Source organism: Schistocerca piceifrons, chromosome 1 (assembly GCF_021461385.2).
Source record: "Schistocerca piceifrons isolate TAMUIC-IGC-003096 chromosome 1, iqSchPice1.1, whole genome shotgun sequence".
NCBI classification, from domain to species: domain Eukaryota; kingdom Metazoa; phylum Arthropoda; class Insecta; order Orthoptera; family Acrididae; genus Schistocerca; species Schistocerca piceifrons.
Genome location: NC_060138.1, coordinates 740414776 through 740436416, shown reverse-complemented (window position 1 = coordinate 740436416; position 21641 = coordinate 740414776).

Genomic DNA, 21641 nt, shown 5'->3' with positions numbered 1-21641 from the left:
ACACAATCTGCAATGCAGATCAAAACCGATGGTCAGTAAATAAAAAGTTGGGATCCAAACGGTGTCTGTTTGTGTATTATCTAAGAAAAATAAACGGACCAATCTGGGACCCAACTACTCGCAAACAGTTGGTGTACACGTACTCAATCCAGGAGGGTATTATGGTGGCGAAAGGGAGAGCATCCGGCCACACCATAAATTGTCCGTGCCAAATCCGTTAATAATCATGCCGACCCCGCGCAGCACAAGAAAAAGATGAAGACTGTGGGACCCTGCTCCGAGAGAATGGAGAAGACAGTACAGAACTAGAAGAATTATACAAGGAGTCTAGCATGTTGAAATGACGAAAACCGAAATATTCCTGTGGGCTGGACCCATTATGAGAATAGGAGAAACAAGATGGCCCAAAACAGCAATGAACTGGATCCTATCAGTCAGCAGACCAGTGGGAAGACTTAGGAGACAGATGGATGGGAAAGACAAGAGTTGCTGCAACTTGCTGTCTTTGAGAAATGGAGACAGGCAGCGGAAGAAAGAAGCAGGTGGAGAGCCCTAACCGTGACGACGTGCAGTCCTCTGAGCCTGATCGTCTATCATCTATCCATAATATTTCATAAATACAAGTCATCAGTGCGTCTGACGTAACAGGTATAATGTTGCCGATTTTGTTTCTAATAAGTTCGACATTCCCCCATTGGCAGTGAACTGAGAATGCACTTAAATCGAAGCCCTGCGTTGAGCACTAAAAATGTAATCAATTCAGTAGCAGTAAAGTAGAAGTGGAATGAAGTGGCTTAAATAGTGCGTCAAAATGTTTTGAATAGGATTTGAAATTACTCTTCGCTGGGCTCCAAAATGTAGTAATTGGAATCATTAAACAAGAAAATTATGCATAAATCAGAAATACAAAACTGTCGGCGCCACTTTGACTGAGTTTAGACACGACTCGGTAATTGATCGTGTAGGGGGAGGGGAATTAGCCATTTTATCTCACCACATAATGGAATCGGCAGAGCATGAAAATGTTGGCAGCTGGTCTAATGTTGGCACAACATGTCGCTGTCCAGGTAAGTCTATGTGGCGTCACTTGACCATTGATTGACTGCCAGCAGTTTTCATCTCCATGCACCCACAGCTTTGCATGGCGACAGAGCAGCATAAATAACCTATTTCCTGTTCCTCTCTTCCTTCTTAATAGTTCTCCAGGTAAAACAACCACGAGGCGGTCGATTCAGCGTTATTGTCCCGGCGTCTGAGTGATATTTGGAAATGTAGGTCAAGTGATGGGTAAACAGTCCTGTTTCATGGATCTGAACATTGATTCTAAAGAAAAAGTGTGGAATGAAAGGTAAAAATGTCGCTTAGTGACACTGGACACCGAACTGAATGCAGGTATCAGACCCAGAGACTGAAAACTAAGTATAAAATAGACTGACATCCAATGTCAAATGCACTATTCGAAAGAACGTGTAAATCACGTAGCATGACCTCATGTGAAATTATTTTAAAAGGATCCCCAGAACGAACGTCACAATGACCATCTGAATGCTTCTCTGAATGAGCTCTCAATGACCTCAATACATCTCTCCCACAATGATCTCTCCAAAAGAACCCCAAATGATCCGTTGAATGCACCTGCCAGCGAGATACGTTCTTCTTCGCACACTCCTTTCCTTCAAAGACCGCCAATTATATAGATATTTTTAAGTTTTTTTCAGCCGCGGCTGGGCAGTAGAAGCCAGCGCCACCTATCTGCTAATCAAGTAACCCACTTGGCAGTACTGTTGACTTTATATCAGTACACTGTAGACAGACGGGGTTTGCGAGACTGGTCACAGCCGAGACGTATAGAACCGCTAACGCCGAAACACAATGTGACCAGGAATGAAGTAACAGACTGTTATAGTTCCGAACACTTGCTTACTACCAAGAAACACATATGTTGCAAATTTAACCGGGCCTAGCAACTCGTACTGGGGGGAAAGCTAGCTAGGAAAAGCTGACAGGACAAGTATATTATGCCAACAAACCTACTCGTCCACACTCCCCCCCCCCCCCCGTTCACCCCCACCCACTTCCCGCAGCAGAACTGCATCAATAGCGTAGCTGTAAGTATATAAGTAACCGAGTTTACGCTCAAATCATTCAGACGTGCCGCCATTCTGTCTGCTTTTGGATTTCAGAGGAACCATGACTGACACTGGGTAACGAAGATCGGCTAGCTACCTGTCCACTGATTAACTCACAGAGTTCTGGCACGAAGCGCGCCATACCTTGGCGGCTTCGGGGTTTGAGGAAGCTTTACTAACGAGGGGAGCTGGTGTCCGGTCAACTATTGCAATGTGAGGGACTTCGGTCGACGGACTGCAAGCTGTCTACATTCCAGCTGGGGAAGGCGCACCCCCACAGCCTCCTAGCCACCTACATGTCATCGACAACTCTCCTAGTCTCTCTCTACGGGATGACTGGAGAGTTGTTGTTAGGCATTAGGATATCTCACGACGACTATTGCAACCAAGCGTGCCACATTGGGATGGGAGACAACGAGTACACGTGGGTATGCGTACACAGTGCAACACCAGAAGCCCGTGCTCAATACCCTGTGGATCTTTGCGTTGCTTAATCGCCAAATAGCTTTGCCTGTTGGGATGGGGGGGGGGGGGGGGCGCTTAAAACGCTTCCCACAGGTTCCCCAGCTGTCAGTCAGCCCTTAAACGAGACATCATTTTCAGAGCTTCTGTACGTCGCATCTATTCGTCTTCTATGGCTCTGGGGAAGTCTCACCATAATAAGGTGGGCCTAAGTGGAAACCTTTTGTGAAGCAGTCGGATTGTCAAGTATTACAGTACGGTATTTGCGTTGCGTCTGTTGCAGCTAGCAAGCTTCGGTATTAACACAAGGAACAGAGATATCCAGAGATAATGAGTCATATGGAAACGTTATGGAGTCGCTACAGAGTTATTCAGCTGCCCAGTTCCAAACAGTTTGTCCTTTTGCTCATATAGACACCTTTCCATCGCGATGTGTTAGTACTGCTTATTAAGAAATATTAGAGTTTGGCATTTAACGTCTGACCGATGGCGCAGTCATTAGAGACGCTACACAAGATCGGAATATGGAAGAAAGGGGAACTGGCCATGTCCTATGTCCTTTTGAAAAGAACCATTCCGGCATTTTCGTTTACCGATTGAGGGAAACCACGGAAAAGCTAAGTCTATATGACTGGACGGGGATTTGAATCACTCTTCTTTCGAATGCGATTTTAGTGCCGTGAACAATGTGCGATCATACACGACTATTGACACTTAAGTGATCTATCAGAACAAGAAAATCTACAGGCGTTTGTAAAAAAAAATTATGTCGTATCTGCTTTGTTGATGGCAGAGGGTGTGAACGAGTCCCCATTCGATCGCATGGTGGTTCAACGATGCTTTCATTATTAGTGTTGCCTTCCGAGGAAAGTGTCCATTGACAAAAAGTCACAATCTAGTCATCATGAACAGTGTCATTGCCATCCCCTCTCTCCTTACTGATCAAATATAAATTCTTCCTCCTCTTCACTTCGTGGATCAGGAATTCTTGGCCTTTCCGGTGTTACAGTTTTCTGCAGCGTTTCCTGGGTCATCCACGATTTCTTATTTTCCTCAGCGAGTAACCCAACGTTGCCTAGGGAAATCCCCCTTCCCCTCCCACCTGGTAATATAAATTATGAAATTTATATTCCACAGCCTGAGAAATGAATGACTTCTTCCGCGGCAAACGCGAAATTCGCTGGCGACTTCAGGTACCTAGGTGCGTGCTGCCAGTGGTGGATGATGATGATGATGTTTGGTTTGTGGGGATCTCAACTGCGCTGTCATCAGCGCCCGTACAAAGTCCCAATTTTTACACAGTCCCAATTTTTTGTAACAGTCCGATCTAACCACCGTCACGAATGATGATGATGACGATGATAATGAAATGATGAGGGCAACACAAACACCCGGGCCCCAGGCACAGAAAATCCCCAACCCGTCCTGGAATCGAACGGGGGACCCCCTGATCCAGAGGCAACAACGGTAGCCACTAGACCACGAGTTGCAGACGCCAGTGGTGGAGAGTAAGTCTCTCATTTAACTGTAATCTGTGTAGAGTCCTCCGATTGTAGATTGGATCACACGTTAGTGATTAATATTCCACGTGGACTAATACGAGGGTTATTTGGAAAGTAAGGAACGATCGGTCGCGAAATTGAAACCACAGTGAAAAGCCGATGAAGTTTTGCACATGTGTGTTGCACAGTGTCTCTAGTATGCCCGTCGAACGCGTTACGTCGTTCTTTTTAGTTCGGAGCACACAGGAAGCACATAAGGATACGAGTACATAGAATAATAGTGTCTCCCACCAAGTACGAGGGCCTGGTGAGAAATTTCGCCTGAAGCTATGCAGCCAGCATTACATAACTGTCGTGCGTTTTCTTCTTCAAGACAATGCCCCTGCATCGTTTTCAATTGGAAATGTTTGATTACCCACAATACAGCAGGTAATTGTCTCCCTCTGAGTTTCATCTCAGCTCACGTGAACCAATGGCTATGAAGACAACATTTTGGCACAGACAACGAGCTGTAGGCCAGCGTAGACAATTGGCGGAAAGCACTGGCGGCTGCCTTCTATAACGAGAGTATTGGAAAGTTGGTACAGCGCTACGACAAACGTCTAAGTCGGACAGGTGACTATGGAGATAAGTAGCTGGAAGTTGTAGCTAACTGTTGCAAATAAAACAGTTTTGATTTTCACTGTGGTTTCCATTTCGCGACCTATCGTTCCTTACTTTCCGAATAGCCCTCGTATTATTCATGATCAGAGTTTTCAAAGGCGATGGCTTATGAAGAAGAACAGCAGTAATGATAATTCAGTAACAGCCAACTTCGCAGTAGCCTCACCTACATACTGAAAAGTATGTCAGTTCATTCTTTGTGTCTTAAGCGCACTGCAGAAGAGTGTGCTTTTCGCTTTTGTTTACATCAGTAGCGGTTGGCATTTATTATTCCTTTTTATTAAGTGACAGGAAGTCATTTCTGAAAGTATTTGTGTGGAGTGTAGCCATGTATGGAAGTGAAACATGGATGATAAATAGTTTGGACAAGAAGAGAATAGAAGCTTTTGAAATGTGGTGCTACAGAAGACTACTGAAGATTATATGGGTAGATCACGTAACTAATGAGGAGGTATTGAATAGAATTGGGGAGAACAGGAGTTTGTGGCACAACTTGACTAGAAGAAGGGACCGGTTGGTAGAACACGTTCTGAGGCATCAAGGGATCATAAATTTAGCATTGGAGGGCAGCGTGGTGGATAAAAATCATAGAGGGAGACCAAGAGATGAATACACTAAGCAGATTCAGAAGGATGTAGGTTGCAGTAAGTACTGGGAGATGAAGAAGCTTGCACAGGATAGAGTAGCATGGAGAGCTGCATCATACCAGTCTCAGGACTGAAGACAACAACAACATTCCTTTTTAGATGTTTCGAAGTAGACAGTTTTCTCCATCGTTGCTAGTAGAGGTTGTAGTCGAAAAACTTGGTTGCAGATTCACTGTGTAAACTGCTAAATGCGAAAGAGGTAAAAATGTACTAAAATTGTTGTGAAAAAAACTTGTATGAAATTTTCCAGAGTGAAGTGCAAAGAACGCATATGCAGCAAAAGAAAAATCAAGCTTATAAAAACCTGAAAATCGCGAAGAATGAAAGGCAAATAAGTTATTTTGACTACAACCTCTGTCAGCAACGCGGAAAAAACTCGAAGACTTCAAAACATGTAAAACCGAGTAATAAACATCAGCCAACAGTGATGACACGTCGTATTCAAAACTGAAACAACTGTTGTGTACTACTCTCATTGAAACAAATAATACATGATATATATATAAACTGCTGCAGAAACAGGTTACCTAGAAAAACTCCCGCTGTGTGTGTGTGTGTGTGTGTGTGTGTGTGTGTGCGTGAGAGAGAGAGAGAGAGAGAGAGAGAGACAGGCAGATAGACAGCGAAGAGAGAGATCGAAGCATTCAGAGAGAGTGAGGGGGGGAGGGAGGGAGGGAGGGAGAGCAAGGGTGGGAGGGGGACAGAGAGAGAGAGAGAGAGAGAGAGAGAGAGGCAGAGAGGGGGAGAGACACAGGGACGTAGGGAGCGAGAGAGAGAGGGGGGGCAGACAGACAGAGAGCAAAAGAAAGGGGAGGACACACACAGAGGAGAGGGAAAGAGAGATACAGAAAGACGGGCAGATAGAGACTGAGGAAGAGAGACTGAGAAGAAGAGGGGAAGGGATAGAGAACTGAGAGAGCACACCAGGAAAATGACTGAGAGAAAAGCGGTGGAATTTCTAAAGGACATTACTTCAGTGTGAAGAACAAATATAGGTTGCCTGTGTGTTCGAAAAACATCGCGTTCCCTTTCGAGAGAAGAAAAGACGAAACGAAATGTGCCGTCAGCAGTGCGGTACTGCCCTGCGCGGTGCAGCGCTTGTTGGCGGCGCCTGGAGGCGTGAGGCGGGAGGCAGGATGGATGCAGGCCTGCGGCCGGGCTGTGAAAGGCGGACCGCCTCCCTGGGGGCGGCAGGCGCGGCCCGCACAAAGCCGGAGGCCGATAGCGCGCGGCGCACGCCAGTGGCGGTTCCTTTTGTCGGCGTTATCAGATGCCTGCCGCCGCGCAGCGCCGTGTATTGGATTTGTAGGCGCCCGTGTCGAACAAATGAGAGCGCGCGAGGCGGAGGAGAGGCAAAACTTAATCAAAGCGCCGTGAAAAGGCCTCCGAGCGCTCGCCGCTCCAGGCAGCCGGCCAACTTCCTCCGCACCCGACTCTGCGTATTGGCGCCTGGCGCCTCGTCTCCGTAGCTGCAAAGCTGGTGCCGGGTTTATCTCGTGTAAAGAGCCCGCCTGCCTGCAGCTTCCCGCTAGCAATATCACTTCCTAGAACAGCACCCAGCCCTGATCAGGATACTCAACAGTTTGTAATCCCACAACGTACTCTCATCAGTCATGCTTATGGTTTTACTGTTGGACGCCTAAGCGCTTCGACAGAGAACTTTTGAAGAATCGAGAACTATCTCCTTGCACAAAGCCACGCAGAAGGTAGTGACCATAATCTGTATCAGATGTCATTGGGGCAATCGCTGTGTACTTTATCTACATCATACTTAACAAGTGGAGGGTAATTCTGGTACCACTAACCAATGCTCCTACCCTATTCCAAATTGCGTATGAGGTGAGTGATGTCGGCAAGCCTCAGTATTGGCTCTAATTTCTCGAATTTTCTCTTCGAAGTCATTGCGTGAGGAGTATGTATGAGGAAGCAATAGGTTGTCCGTCTCTTCATGGAAAGCGCTCTCTCGAAATTTCAATAGCAAAACTCTCGGCTATGCACAATGCCACCGCTGTAAACAACCGCCTATGGTTCCAGGATGAGATTTCACTGTGCAGCGGAGTGCTTGGGTAGCTCAGTTGGTAGAGCGCGAAAGGCAAAGGTCCCGAGTTCGAGTCTCGGTCCGGCACACAGTTTTAATCTGCCAGGAAGTTTCACAACCGCCTATGGTGTTTGCCGAGCATCTCGGTAACGTTCTCGCGCCGACTAAACGATCCCGTGACGAAACGCGCCACTCTTCTTTGAATCTTCTCTATCTCTTTTGTCAGTCCTACCGGGTAAGGATCCCATATCGATGAACAGTACTCAAGAATGGGTCCAACAAGCGCCTTTTAAGCCACTTCCTTCGCCGATGAGTTACATTCCCTTAAGATTCTTCCTATGAATCTTAGTGCTGTATACACTTTTCCTGCTATTTGTTTTCTGTCGTCATTCAACTTAATATAGCTCTAGATGTTTTACGGTAGATATTGTTGCCAGCATTTTCTCATCAAGTAGTGACTTTCTATTCCTAAGTATGCACAATATGTTACATTTATTTAGATTCAGGCTTAACTGCCAGAAACTTCTGCGGGTCATTCTGCTAATCGATGGTGTGTTCTGGCGTTGCTACTTTGTCATAGACAACCGCATCATCTGCGAACAGTTGCAAAGAATATCCAGTGCTTTCTACTATTTCATTTATACACACTGTTAACAATAACAGTCCTAACGCACTTCTTTGGTCCGCTATCGTAGCTTCGTGGACAACACGCCACCTTGTCATGCCGGGGGGCCCGGGTTCGATTCCTGGCTGGGTTGGAGATTTTCTCCGCGAAGGCACTGGGTGTTTGTGTCGTCTTCATCATCATCATTTCATCCTCATCGACGCGCAAGCCACCGAAGTGGCGTCACCTCAAAAGACTTGCATCAGGCGATCAGGTCTACCCGCCGGGTGGCCCTCGCCTCACGACATTTCATTTTCCATACTTGCTTGGGGCACTCCAGAAATTAGCTTTACGCCCGTCCTTTTCTTCCGTTAAGGGCGACCTGTTGAGTTCTGTCTCCAAAGAAGTCTTGATCCAGTCGCAAATCTGCTCCGATACTCGATAAGCTCTTTTTTTTTCACTAAACGACAACGCGGGACGGTGTCAAATGCCTTCTTGGAGTCAAGGAACAGGGCATCTACCTGAGAGCCGTTCTTCACAGTGCTATGTATCTCATGCAGGAACAGAGCGAGCTGAGTTTAGCGGGATCTCTGTTTGCTGAATCCATGCTGGTTTTTATAGGAGATTTACGTTTCCCAAAAAAGTCATAATAAGTGAACGTGGTCCATAATTCTAGAAGAGATTGACATCATCGATATAAGCCTATAATCGTGTGAATCCTTACTGCTGCCCTTCTTGAAAACAGGAAAGACGTGCGCTGTTTTCCAGCCACTAGGTACCCTTCGTTATTCCAGTGATCTACGAGAAACTAGAAGGGAGCAAGTTCTTTAGCATAACGTTTGTAGATCGTATTATTATCTCATCTGATCCTGATGCCTTTTCACTGTGAAGCGATTATAGTTGCTTTTCTGTTCCACGATCGGTTATCTCGATAGCTGCCATTTCGACGTTCGTATTATGATTGAAAGGAGGGATTGTGTTGACGATCCTCCGCGGTGAAACAATTCCGGAAGACCGAATTCGTTAGTTTGGCCTTCTTTCTGTTACATTCCGCTTCGGTGACAGTATGGACTCTGAGCGAATGAATAGTTTACTTCGATCCTCTTACCGATTTTACATAAGGCCAAAACCCTTTAGGATTTTTACGCAGACCTGCTTACAAAATTTTACTTTCAGAACCTTTGAATGCTTCTCTCACGTCCCTCCTTACGCTCATATCGTTTCTTTCACCTTTTGTTTGCCAGCTAGGTTTTGACTTGACTTGAGTATGAAACGAACCTCTCTTTGTTTACGGATCAGTTTTCTAACACGGATATTAACCCACGGTGGGTTTTTCCCAGCCCTTATGATCTTACTCGGAACGTACTTGTCTAAGGCGTATTGAACGGTGCTTTTGAATTTTTTTTCAGTTTGTGCTCCACATCTTCGTCGTCATCACTGAATATTTGATGTAGACTACTCTGTTACCTTGCAGTTTATATCCTGTCACACGTGCTAAGCAAAAATATCTTCCTACCTTCCTTTAATATTCCTTATTAAACCCGTATTCGTAGTTGCTCTCACAGTCTTGCGATAACTGACATCTTCCTCTACGTTAACCGATTCGATACATTCATATCTGCTTGTTGCTAGTAGGTCTAAGACATTACCTTCTGGAGTTGGTTCTCTAACGAACTGTGCAAACTAATTTTCGGAGAAGACATGCAGAATAATGTCAAACAAATCCCTGTCTCTGGCAACAGTTTTGACAGCATAATTCTCCAAATCTGTACGTGACAAATTGACGTCACCCCTTTTAAAACGCATGATCAGGAAAATTACTAACGATATTCTGTAAATTCTCTTCGAAGTGTTCTACCATTTCACTCAGACTAATTCACATCGGGGATTCGTGATAACCTAGCAAGTTTTTTTTTTTTTTTTCGGTGACTAACCTAAATATTCGAATGTGAACTTATGATTTCGTTGCTGTTCACTTCCGGTTCCACGCAGCTTTCTGTTCCTAGACATTGTAGCCTTCAATAAGTGATGCTATTTCTGGGACCTTTCTTTGGATGCTCCTAGAGTTTGCTAATATCATATTAACCTGTACTATATCTTTATGGATATAAATATCACCTCTTACAGCGGGAGTCTTCTGTATTTTGTGCTTCTAATCTTTGTTTACTATTAATTTTTTAGTATTTGTTACCTTCTGAATACCTTGGCTTTCCCTTGCCTACCGAAAACACGAGTTTTCCTTCAAGAATATGTATCAGGAAAATGACTCAATAAATGACTATAAAATTCCGGTGCTCTTTGGTTCATACTCTACTAAATGTCTCTGGATTCCGTTATTTTTCTTTCGTTCAGTACGTCCTTTCGTGTTCAGTTTATTATCCTGCAATCTGTTGAGCAATTTTCAATGCAAGCACTTGTACTGAAAATTCCCAATCCCCTTCACCTACATCTTTTTAATACAAGGGTGTTCAGACTGCCACCCCTCAGCAGTTTCTGATGTCCTCTTGTTTCATCGAGTTATTAGTGTCCTGTTCTCACAGCTTCGAGGAAAATTCAAAAATTATAATTATAGCACGCCAAGTAATCGTGGTGCATGCCGCACAACACTTCAAAGTGACACAGACACATGACACTGTTTTTCAACATATTCGTCTACTGTCTGTAAACATCGGTCGGAACGTTATAACAATCGTTCTATTCCTCGACGCCAGAAAATGCTCCCAGGTCATGGAGCCTTTCGAAAGCCGCTGTATAAATGTCCTCATCGTCGCAAAATCTGCAGATTCTGCGCATCAGTTCCTTGGCTGTCTGGACCCTGTCGTCTGCGTTCCATGTCGATGGCCTTCCGCCTCGATCAGCATCACCCATGTCTATGTGGCCGGTCAAACTGTTGGAAACCTTTCGCTACGACTGGAGGTGATACTGCATTTGGTCCACATACCACCAGAATTTTGAGGTGAATCTGAGTGCAAATTTAAACCTTTTGCTCGTAAGAATCGTACTATTCTGCGTACTTTAACGTTGGAACACGTATCTAGTTGCCGCGCCGCTTCAGTTCCACGCTTTGAAGCACCTCTATCCGTACCGAAGCAGAGCAGTGTCTGCAGTACAACCAGAAGATGTAGACCTACTTTCTTCTGGCAGTGAATATTTGCTGGAGGACATAGAGAGTTGCAGAAGAACGGGTAGAGGGAGTAAAATACGCCTACTTAGGAAATGGAATAAGCACTAAGGACAAAACTGTGTCAAATGGTTCAAATGGCTCTGAGCACTATGGGACTCAACTGCTGTGGTCATTAGTCCTCTAGAACTTAGAACTACTTAAACCTAACTAACCTAAGGACATCACACACATCCATGCCCGAGACAGGATTCGAACCAGCGGTCGTGCGGTTCCAGACTGTAGCGCCTTTAACCGCTCGGTCACTCCGGCCGGCAAAAACTGTGTCAAACTGCTTGCTGCGCAGTGGTCTTAGCGAGGGACGCCATGTGAAACTTGCTCCCTAAAGTCCTGTCGTATATGTTAAAATGGGGACTGTCGTTAGATTAAGGAACTGGGTTTCCTCCCTCTGGGTTTCGCCCCTTAATGTCCTGTTAACCGTGTCTCATATTCTTTGAAATTTATTTATTTTGTTGGTATTGTCCATTCTCTGTTAATAAGATACACCTTCAGTAATTGAAACTGTGTACTTTTTCAATATCATCCTGCATAACTACCTTACATCTCAAAAGTTGTTTCTCTTGGAAACCCATCGTCTTTGTTTATGTTACCGGTAATTCCGGGTTAAAGTTTTTCACCGGGTTTCCCAGCTTAATCGCTGAAGACTGCAGGTCATCTCCTAAGCAGCTAAGAATAACCTGACCACTGCAAATAAGAACATTTAGAACCACATTGTTTACTTTGCAGTTATTTACCAGAGTAATTCCCCACTGACATGTAACTGGATTTATATATTATATTAAACAGTACCGATAACTTTGCGCATTCATGTCTTACTGATTCTCAACTGTTTTGTTCTTGGCACTTGTCCGCCCCCCTCCCCGCCCCCCAAACTTCTGCTAACGTGCGGACCTGTGTGGCGTAGATAGACGCAATAAAACAGAGTTCAAGATTACATTCAGGTGACAAAAGTCATGGGGTTCCACTTAATGTGTCTGACTTCATTTTACCCGTCGTGGTGCAGTAATTCGACGTGGCATTGACTCACTAAGTCGTTGCAAGTCCCCTGCAGAAATATTGAGCCATCCTTCCTCTATAGCCGTCTGTAATGCCGATAGTGTTACCGGTACAGGATTTTGTGCATAAACTCTCGATAATGTTCGTAAATGTTCCATGGGATTCATGTCAGGCGATCTGGATGGCCAAATCATTCGCTCACATTGTCCAAAATGTTCTTCAAACCAGTTGCGAACAGTTGTGACCCCGGAGAGTTCCATCGTTCTTTGGGAGCATAATGTCTACGGAAGGAGGAAAGGAAGCTTGGGTTTAAGGTCCCGTCGACATCGAGGTCATTACAGACGAAGAACAAGCTCGTATTGTGTCAAGGGTGGGGAAAGAAATCGTTCGCGCCCTTTCAAAGGATCTATCCTGACATTTTCCTCGAGCGATTTCGGGAAATCGCGGAAAATATTAATCTCGATGGCAGTACGCAGGTTTTAACCGTCGTCCTCCCGAAAGCGAGTCTAATGAGTTAACCACTGCCCCACCTCGCTCGGTAGGCTGAAAATGGTCAGGTAACCGAATATAACCATTTCCAGTCAATGATAGGTTCAGGTGGCCCAGAGGAGCCACTCTATTCCGTATAAACACAGCTCGTACGATTATGGAGCCACCACCACCTGCACTGTTCCCTTGTTGTCAACTAGGGTCCATAGCTTGATGGGGTCTACGCCAGACTCGAAACCTACCATCAGCTCTTACCAGTGAAATCGGGACTCATTTGACCAGGCCACGGTTTTTCAGTCGTCTAGAGTCCAACCGATATGGTCACGATACCAGGAGAGGCGCTACTGGTGATGTCGTGCTGTTAGCAAGGACACTCGCGTCGGTAGTTTGCTGCCATAGCCTATTAACGCCAAATTTCGCCACACTGTCCTGATGGGTACGTTCGTCGTTCGTCCCACATTGATTTCTCCGGTTATTTCACGGAGAGCCGCTTGTCTGTCAGCACTGACAACTCAACGCAAACACCGATTTTCTAGGTCGTTAAGTGAAGGCCTTCGGCGCTGTCCGTGGTAAGGCATCATGCCTGAAAATTGGTATTCTCAGCACACTCTTGACACTGGGCGAAATGGAATGTCCCACGCGTCTAGCTCCAACTACCATTTCGCGTTCAAAGTGTGTTAGTTCCCGTCGTGCGTCAGAAAGCGTTTCACGTGAATGACCTGAGTACAAATGCACTGCCCTTACATGCCACGTGTATGCGATACTACTGCCGTCAATATATGGGCATATTGCTATCGCATGACTTTTGTCACCTCAGTGTATTATCGCCAAAAACTACAAAGCATTTTTATTGCTGAGAATACGGGTCTACCGCGATGGCTGGTGGCTACGTAATCCGGTGAGGAATACACTTAATCAAACAGCGAACTGAAGGCTGCCGCGGACGCTGCTTCAGCTCGAAGCTGATGCCGACGACGCCCTGTTTCGGGGGCTTGCCGCCCGTTAGCGTGGCAGGCATGTCCCGTCGGTAGCTCTGCTTGGATATGGTGGCGATCGCCTCATGTACGTTTGATTCTTATGCCGTTTTGGAGAGCGGTCAATCTCTCCCAGATCACTGCCTACTTTGTGTCATTAAGTGGACCACGATGGCAGATGCTGTGATGTGCTGAACACTGAACCTTGCCCGCCGGTACGGTAGGTTGTCAGACTCGTGCGATGTTGGGATTTTAGGGCAGACTCTGCCTTGGACTGAAGTCACATTTGGTAGAAGTCTCTACTTTCCATTAGTGCTGGCCGCTCTACTGACTCCAGTAACGGATGATGGACTTCATTGCCCATGGTTACGGATCGTTAATCTTCTTGTAAGGCAGTAAGTGTAAGATCAGCACTAGACAATCTCACACACAAAATGTTACCGTACCATAACCCGAGAGTAGAGTGCGGACGAAACGGACGCTATCGGTCCTACAGATCAAGTGATCTCGGCTAGTGGGCGTGGAGTATTTACGTCGTCGAGGAGAGACTCAACTCTTTGATGCCATTCGTTATGACCAAATCGGTTCTGCTCTTCTCAAGTGCCGGCCGCTGTGGTCGAGCGGTTCTTGGCGCTTCAGTCCGGAACCACGCGGCTGGGCTGCTACGGTCGCAGGTTCGAATCCTGCCTTGGGCATGGATTTGTGTGATGTCCTTAGGTTAGTTAGGTTTAAGTAGTTCTAAGTCTAGGGGACTGGTGACCTCAGATGTTACATCCCATAGTGCTTAGAGCCATTTGAACCATCTTCTCAAGTCGTCAGTGATCGTCCTCCACGACATTTGCTTAATGAATTTGTTTCAGTGTCTTTACTGCCGAGTGGAACGCCTTATAGACGATATTGCGTCCTACCTCGTGTATGTTACATAACTTTACGGAGGCATTTCGATGTGCACACTTCTGACGATTTTCTGCTGAGCCCGCTCATAGTCTCAAGAGTGTCGAGTTTGCTGCCTTTCTGAAAGAGTAACGGCGTCGAAATGTTTGAACATCTAGGCCGGCGGCTTTTGATACTTCCGAGTGAGTAACACCTGCGCTTCGTATTTTAAAAATTTTACTCTCCATTTTCCTATTTTAAAAATTTTAGTCTCCCATTCCCTTACTAATTTGCAGCGTAACAGCAGTTTCACGTATAACAATTCAAATCCCAGTCCATCCAGCTACTGATATGTTTTTGTTCTTTTTCAAAACGTCTTCCTTCAATGAGACACAACGATCTTTAATGTCAGTATAGATGAATGAACCTACCTCCCTTTGCATTACACCAGGTGTCATGGTGTTTCAATGGTTACCAACAACTGAAGACATTTGGTAGCCATACTTGACTACTGAATTTTGATGTGTTTCGCTTATTTTCATATTTGTTATGTATATAATACTCTTTCTAATAGTATTCAACCACTTAATATATTTCCACACTGTTCACCAGGCAACCAACATTTTTGGCTTTCATTCTATTGTTAACTTTTTCTTTTTGCTTTCATATGTTGTCTTTATTCCATTTATCTCCAACAACTTAGTTCTTACTTCTATGCAGATAAATGATACGCTTCTGAATGACGTATTCTAAGAATTCGCGATTGGACTTGCAATATTTTAATACAGTGCATAGTTGTTATTTTCAGCTGCGGCGCGCATGGATTTTCTTCTACACATGTGCTTTAGTAGGGATAAAATTCGCAGTGAATACACTGTTTGATAATTCCGTAATTATTCTACAGTTCTCTACTTGAAATTCTCCTCTTCATATAAAGTGAGATGATTGTACTAATCTCTTTCTTGCTATACTAAGGGCGTAATCAAAAATCATCTAAATTCGAACACTTAGGTGTGTTTTCATAATCTTTTGTTTTCAGCCAAGCATAACGAAAGAAGAGAAAATGAGAGATGAGAGATATGTATTATTTTCCTGAAGCAGATAGGTCTCAAACGACTACTTTCTTAACTAACGTTCAGCCAGTACTGTAAGTTTACTTTTCATTTCGTCGATGATAGCCGAAGATGAAACCATGAAATAGTAGCAAATGCTTAATGACCACAGGAGATTTATCTACTATCTAATAAAAAGTAACGATGGATTATAGCGCTGCTATTAATCACTCAGAAGCGCGTTGGTAAAGAGGCAGATGATTAAGCTGGTATTTCATCTGAGTAGACGTTCGGAGTGCTCTGAGACCAGAGATCGGCGTGGTTCGTGTAGAATGATGAACGCCAGTGAAACCGGTTTCCCTCGGTTTAAACTCGTTTGCCAGCTGCTCCGCGACTGGGCTGTGTACTGACGATGTATGCCTCCTGGACTAGACACTAATACCCTCCCTAACTGCGGACGCTTAAGAACTTCATTCCTTTATTGGGGCGATCAGTTTCTGCTGAAACGGAGACGTTAGTCGCTTTTCCAACGCTAATTTTTAATGTGATGTCTACATGGCTAAAGATTTTACTTTCTGGCCGATAGAGAAATACGGTACAATGAGCACGTTACTGGCGACGTTTCACGTGAGTAATTACTCTGTGTACTCCTTAGGCAGTGGAACAGATGGACAAATTAGGAACAGACATTGCACCATTTCAGGATGACCGCTATCGATATCAAGCGACTTCTTTCAGGTTCATGTACCACTGTCGAGGCAACGAGAAATTTCGGGGATTTGGAAAATCCGACTCTAATACTTGTTTAGCAGTATGTTTTAGACTTGGTCTACAGCACTTGACTCTCAGTACTTCGTCTTAAGCTGTATACCGTAACGATTCAATGTGATTTCTACTCACGTTCTTTTGTCGACGAGTAGATCACGAAGCTTCCTGAGTTCTTACACAAAACTCTTTCTTCTCATTTAAACTTTCTTATAAGCAAGTGGTTAGCGGTATCTGAAGATAAACCTAGTATTTAGTTCCATAATTCGTGGAGACGTAGACTCATCATCACCTTCATTTATTGCATTAACAGGCCTTCAAGGAATACCACAGAAAAAAAAGAAATAACCACACTACAAAAGGAAAAAAATATAAAAGAACACATCATAAAAGTACTAGAAAACGAGGTCCATCAGTCACAACAGAGCAGACATCTACTGCAGATGCCATCCCATCGTTGACGGTCTATAGCTTCACCTTCCACCACTATCGGCTTCACTTGTTTAAGGATTGTTGGTACTCTATACTTCCATCGGACCCTGGGACGCCCTCTTTGGCGTTTCCCAGCAGGTTGAGAATGGAGAACTCGGTATGAGAGAGATCTGCCAGCACGAAGGATTTGACTAAACCACTGTGCCACCTCGTGCCTTAATATTAGACCAATGTGTGGCTTTCCAAACCGGCTGGTACGAAGAATACGAAATGAGATTGTATGTACAACGGTCTAGAGAACACAGAACGGCAATGTGTGACGTTTAATTGCTTTAAATATCCACTAAAGCTAAATCTTGTCTACGCTTTCCTAGTAGCTCTACAGGAGATTACTAGTTTGCAGGTGTATAACGTAAGAAAAACAACCAAAACAACTATAACACGTGTAGGAAGGATGGAATGTACAAGCCTCGATGTAGCGCAGACACTGCATCAGAAAAAAAGAGATCTGATAGACAGAAGATAGGTACCAGTAAAGCAAACTTTTTATTAAAGTGAAGAACTATATTCAGTCAAACGACAAAGACGGAGCGATATTACAAATCTGATGACCTCCTGCTGTTGCATGTATTGATGAATAGCATAAATTATCAACAACTACCTGATCACCTAGCGATAGGTGGTCACATATTTTCATCAGTCTGCTACCGGAAAAAATATGAATCCATATCGTCTATTGCGTAAAATCAAACATATTTTATTATATCTTTTTAAGAGTAATAATGTAACACACAAATTTAGGTCAAATGTTTTACACATTGTAACTATAATAACAATTGAATACAAAACTTGATGGTAAAAATAAAAAAAAAATAATTAGGTCATAGATACAAAATCCACACAGAAGTGCTACATAGAACCAACAAAGGGAAAAACTTAACTGCATTAATCATTTAGCTGAATACACCAACCTAGTTCTAAATGATCAGTTATAGCTGAGCACATACTCACTGTTGAGCTTCACACGATCCAATCAAGCAGCCACATACTCCCAAATCTCAGTCCTAATGATCACATTCGTCCCCACAAACCTGTATCATTACAGAATTGTCGTACACCTTACCTTTAGTGTCGTATTTATTTTAATATTGTGTGTTGTCGTTACGTACTGTGTTCGATACTATCCATCTGTATATTATAATTATACACTGTAATTTTACATGTTTGCTGCATGACCTGAATGACAAAACGCTCAATTTGAAATTTCTCACCTGATGTCCCGACCTAAATTTCTGTTTGTGTTTATAGTACCCTTGTCTCAAATTCTACGTATCCTAAGCACCATTGCTTCTTGTGGACACTAGTCATTTGTGCCCTGGCTATGAGGTAACAAGCCGAAAACTACTACTTCTTCGGCAGTAAAGCCGTTGTTGGGTCTTGGCCTCCTCAGCAATTTTCCTCTACATCTCTCTGTTTTCTGTTTTTCTCTTCCATCCTCGGATCTCAGTCCTGAAAAGGTTAGTCAAGACATTATCTAGTCATCCACCTCTCAGTTGGCCCTTCTTTCAGGTGGCATACAGCGTTTCATGATTCGTTTGGGCATCTTGTCATCTGTCATTCTCTCCATGTGTTCTAACCAGCGTATTCCTTGAGGTTTAACAAATTTCACTATATCTTTCCCTTGAATAAGCTCTCGTATCTCATCGTTGTGCCTTATTCTCCAACCCTCGTCCTCTCAACGGCACATAAATTCTTCTCAAGATTTTCTTTTCAATACCCTTAGGTTGTTCATATCTGCTTCAGTCATCGGCCGCATTTCAGACAGTTACGTAACAACTGGTCGCACGAGGGAATAGTATGGTCTTAACTTGGTTGATCTTGTAATCAGGGAATTTTTGAATATTTTTAAATTTGCATAATAACCTCTGTTTCCCGCTTGTATCTTTTCTCTAATACATTGCCTCATATTATTATCGACTGCTAAGAGGACACCTATACAGTGGAAGCAGTTGACAGCTTTAGAATATTTATTTGAGGCCTTCAGGTCATGTGGTGGTCTTCCGCCCTTTGAACTGGACGTTACCATGTATCTGGCCTTGCGTTTTTTTACTGTGATTCCAATTTTTGTTCCTTCTCCTTTCATTATTAAGTATGTTTCTTTAAGGGTGTTTACATTTATTGCCACAATTGCAATATCATCTTGACATATGAATATCTGACTGGATTTCATCGTTATTGTATCTCTTTTGTCTATTTCTTGTAACAATCTATGCAGCGCTAAGTCGAACAGGACTGCAGAGAGACCATCATTCTGTTTCACTCCATCTGTAAAGTTAAAGCTTTTGGTCATTTTGTTGTACACTTTTACTTTTGCCTTTGTTAACTCAACTAACCTTCTTAGCTTGTCACAGATGTCCAATTCTATTAGTACGTCATACAATGCTGGCCTGTTAACACTATCAAAAACTCATTCAAAATCAATAAATATGAAGTGGAGATCTATTCGTAAAATTTATCCTTCATTTGTCTAACAACAAGCAACTGATCAGAAGTGCCTCTATTTGTCCGGAAACCACATTGGTATTCTCCGAGGATGTTATCAGCACACTTTTATATCCTTTCATTTAGCACCCCGGAAAATAGAGTTCTTGCAGGCTGTATTCAATCAGGTTACGTCTCTGTAACTTAGACGAGCTAACGTTTCTCCTTTCTTATACGTAAGGCATATTATTCCAGTTTTCCAGTCCTCAGGCATGCTTTCATTTTTCCATATGTTATTTATTAGCGCATGTATTACACACATTAGAGGATAACTATCAAATTTTATAAGCTCTGACTCTATCCCATCTTCACCAGGTGCGAAATTATTTGTCAGTTTATATGTCACTGACTCCACCTCCTGCATTGTTGGTCTTTTTTGCTTCAGTCCTTTCATCTTCCCTTATCCCTAAATTCTTCTTCTGTTCTTGTGGATCTCTCAGTGCCTAGTCTGAGTTGGTTTTGAGCATATCTTAAAAGAATTCTGCTAATTTCAGCAAAAAATTTTCGTCTCTGATTATCTTACCATAGCTATTTTTATATGCAGATCCGTTGCCTGAAAATTTTTTCTGATCTTTCCTATCGCATGACAGAATTTCCTTCTTTCCTTCTGTTTCTTTAGTTCTTCTATCGCTTGAAAATTTTCATTTAGCCATTCATTTTCCTTTTACTTACACATTTCCACATTCTTACACACTTTCACATTTCTTCTTGTCTCTCTCCGTAGTATTCTCAGTCTTGTTGCATTCTTATGTTCTATTGCTATAATACATTCATCATCAAACCATTCGTTTCTTTCCTTTCTTCTGCTGGCTGTTTCATCACTTTCTGTGTCTTGTCCCAGCTATCTTGATTTCCCATTGTTTCTTCGCTGGCTGTCAGGACGTCTTTAACTTTTATTCATTATGCTTTTACAATTTCGGGGTCATTCCGTTTTGCTAACTGCTCTCTCAGTATGGCTTTTACAGCAGTGTCTGAATCAATGTTTGATACCTGCACCTCCGTACATCTATGACTGAAGTGGCAAATCGCGCTTTTATTAACACATGGTCTCTTTGGTTAACTACTCCACTTACAGTTGATTTCCATTTTCCAAGACGTTGTCTTTTGGGTGGACAACACATACTCTTGATGAGTAAATTATTTGTAACACCATAATGATAAAACATATCTCCATTTTCACTGCGTTCTTCATGGAATGCGTATCTTCCTGATACTCTCCCACATCCTTTTCGCCCAACCTGTGCATCAAAATCCTCCCAAAAATAGCAGAATATCGTAGTTTTGTACTTTACATCATATACTTTCACTGTCTTTATAAAATTGTTCTTTTATTCTCTCTTCTGCGTTTTCTGTTTATGCGTATGCTGTTATTATTGTTACATTCTTGAATTTCCCTTTTATTCTCAGTCTAATGAGTCTTTCATTTATAGGTTCAAATTCCAAAAGAATTTTCATAATATCTTTTGTTATTATAAATCCTGTTCCAGATTGCCCTGCTCTTCTTTCTGTTCCACTGTAGAACAGAAAATACTGAGGCGTGTCCATCTGCCCTTGCCCCTGCCATTTCACATCTCGTAGTGCCACAGAACTGTACTTAAACTTCATGATCTCTTCCGCTGTTTCTTTCATTTTTCCAGGTTTCAGCATTGTTCGTATATTCCAAGTTACTGTTAGCAAGTACTGTACTTTTTCTTTATCGAAGTCGTGTTCTGTATGTCCCATCCGTTAACCGATACTCTTGTTGGGGTTACTTAATACGAAATTTTTAGAGTGTTTGGTTATTGCCCCCCTCCCCCCCCCCCCATACACACAGACACACTCTGGATTATATGGATATTTTTTAGGGTTTACACCCCTAGCAGGGCTGGCTTCCTTACGCCTTTTGAGTCCTCGCTGCCCTATATCGTGGGCCACACTTCGTCTTCGTCTGGCTCTCTGTGAAGACTACTACAGTCTGGCTGCCCCTGGCGATAGCTATGCTACCGCCGGCACAGCCCTTCACTTCGTTGGAGCACCCAAACCCTCCCGCCTGGCACTAAAGGTTCCTTCGATAAGGCGTTCCCCCTGGGAGGGAAGCCGTAAACTATTTCGAAATAAATAAAATTAGTAGAACAAAAACGCAGTCTGTTTTCTCTTCAACATTAAATGCGAAACTGTTCTAAAAGAAGCCACAAAAGAATCCCTAAAATGAAAAATATTTAGCAGAACATTATGGAAGTGTTTCCTATGTAATATTCTTCCCATGCTCTGTCAATCATCACTGGGAAGATCAGTTAATTTTAATTACAATTTA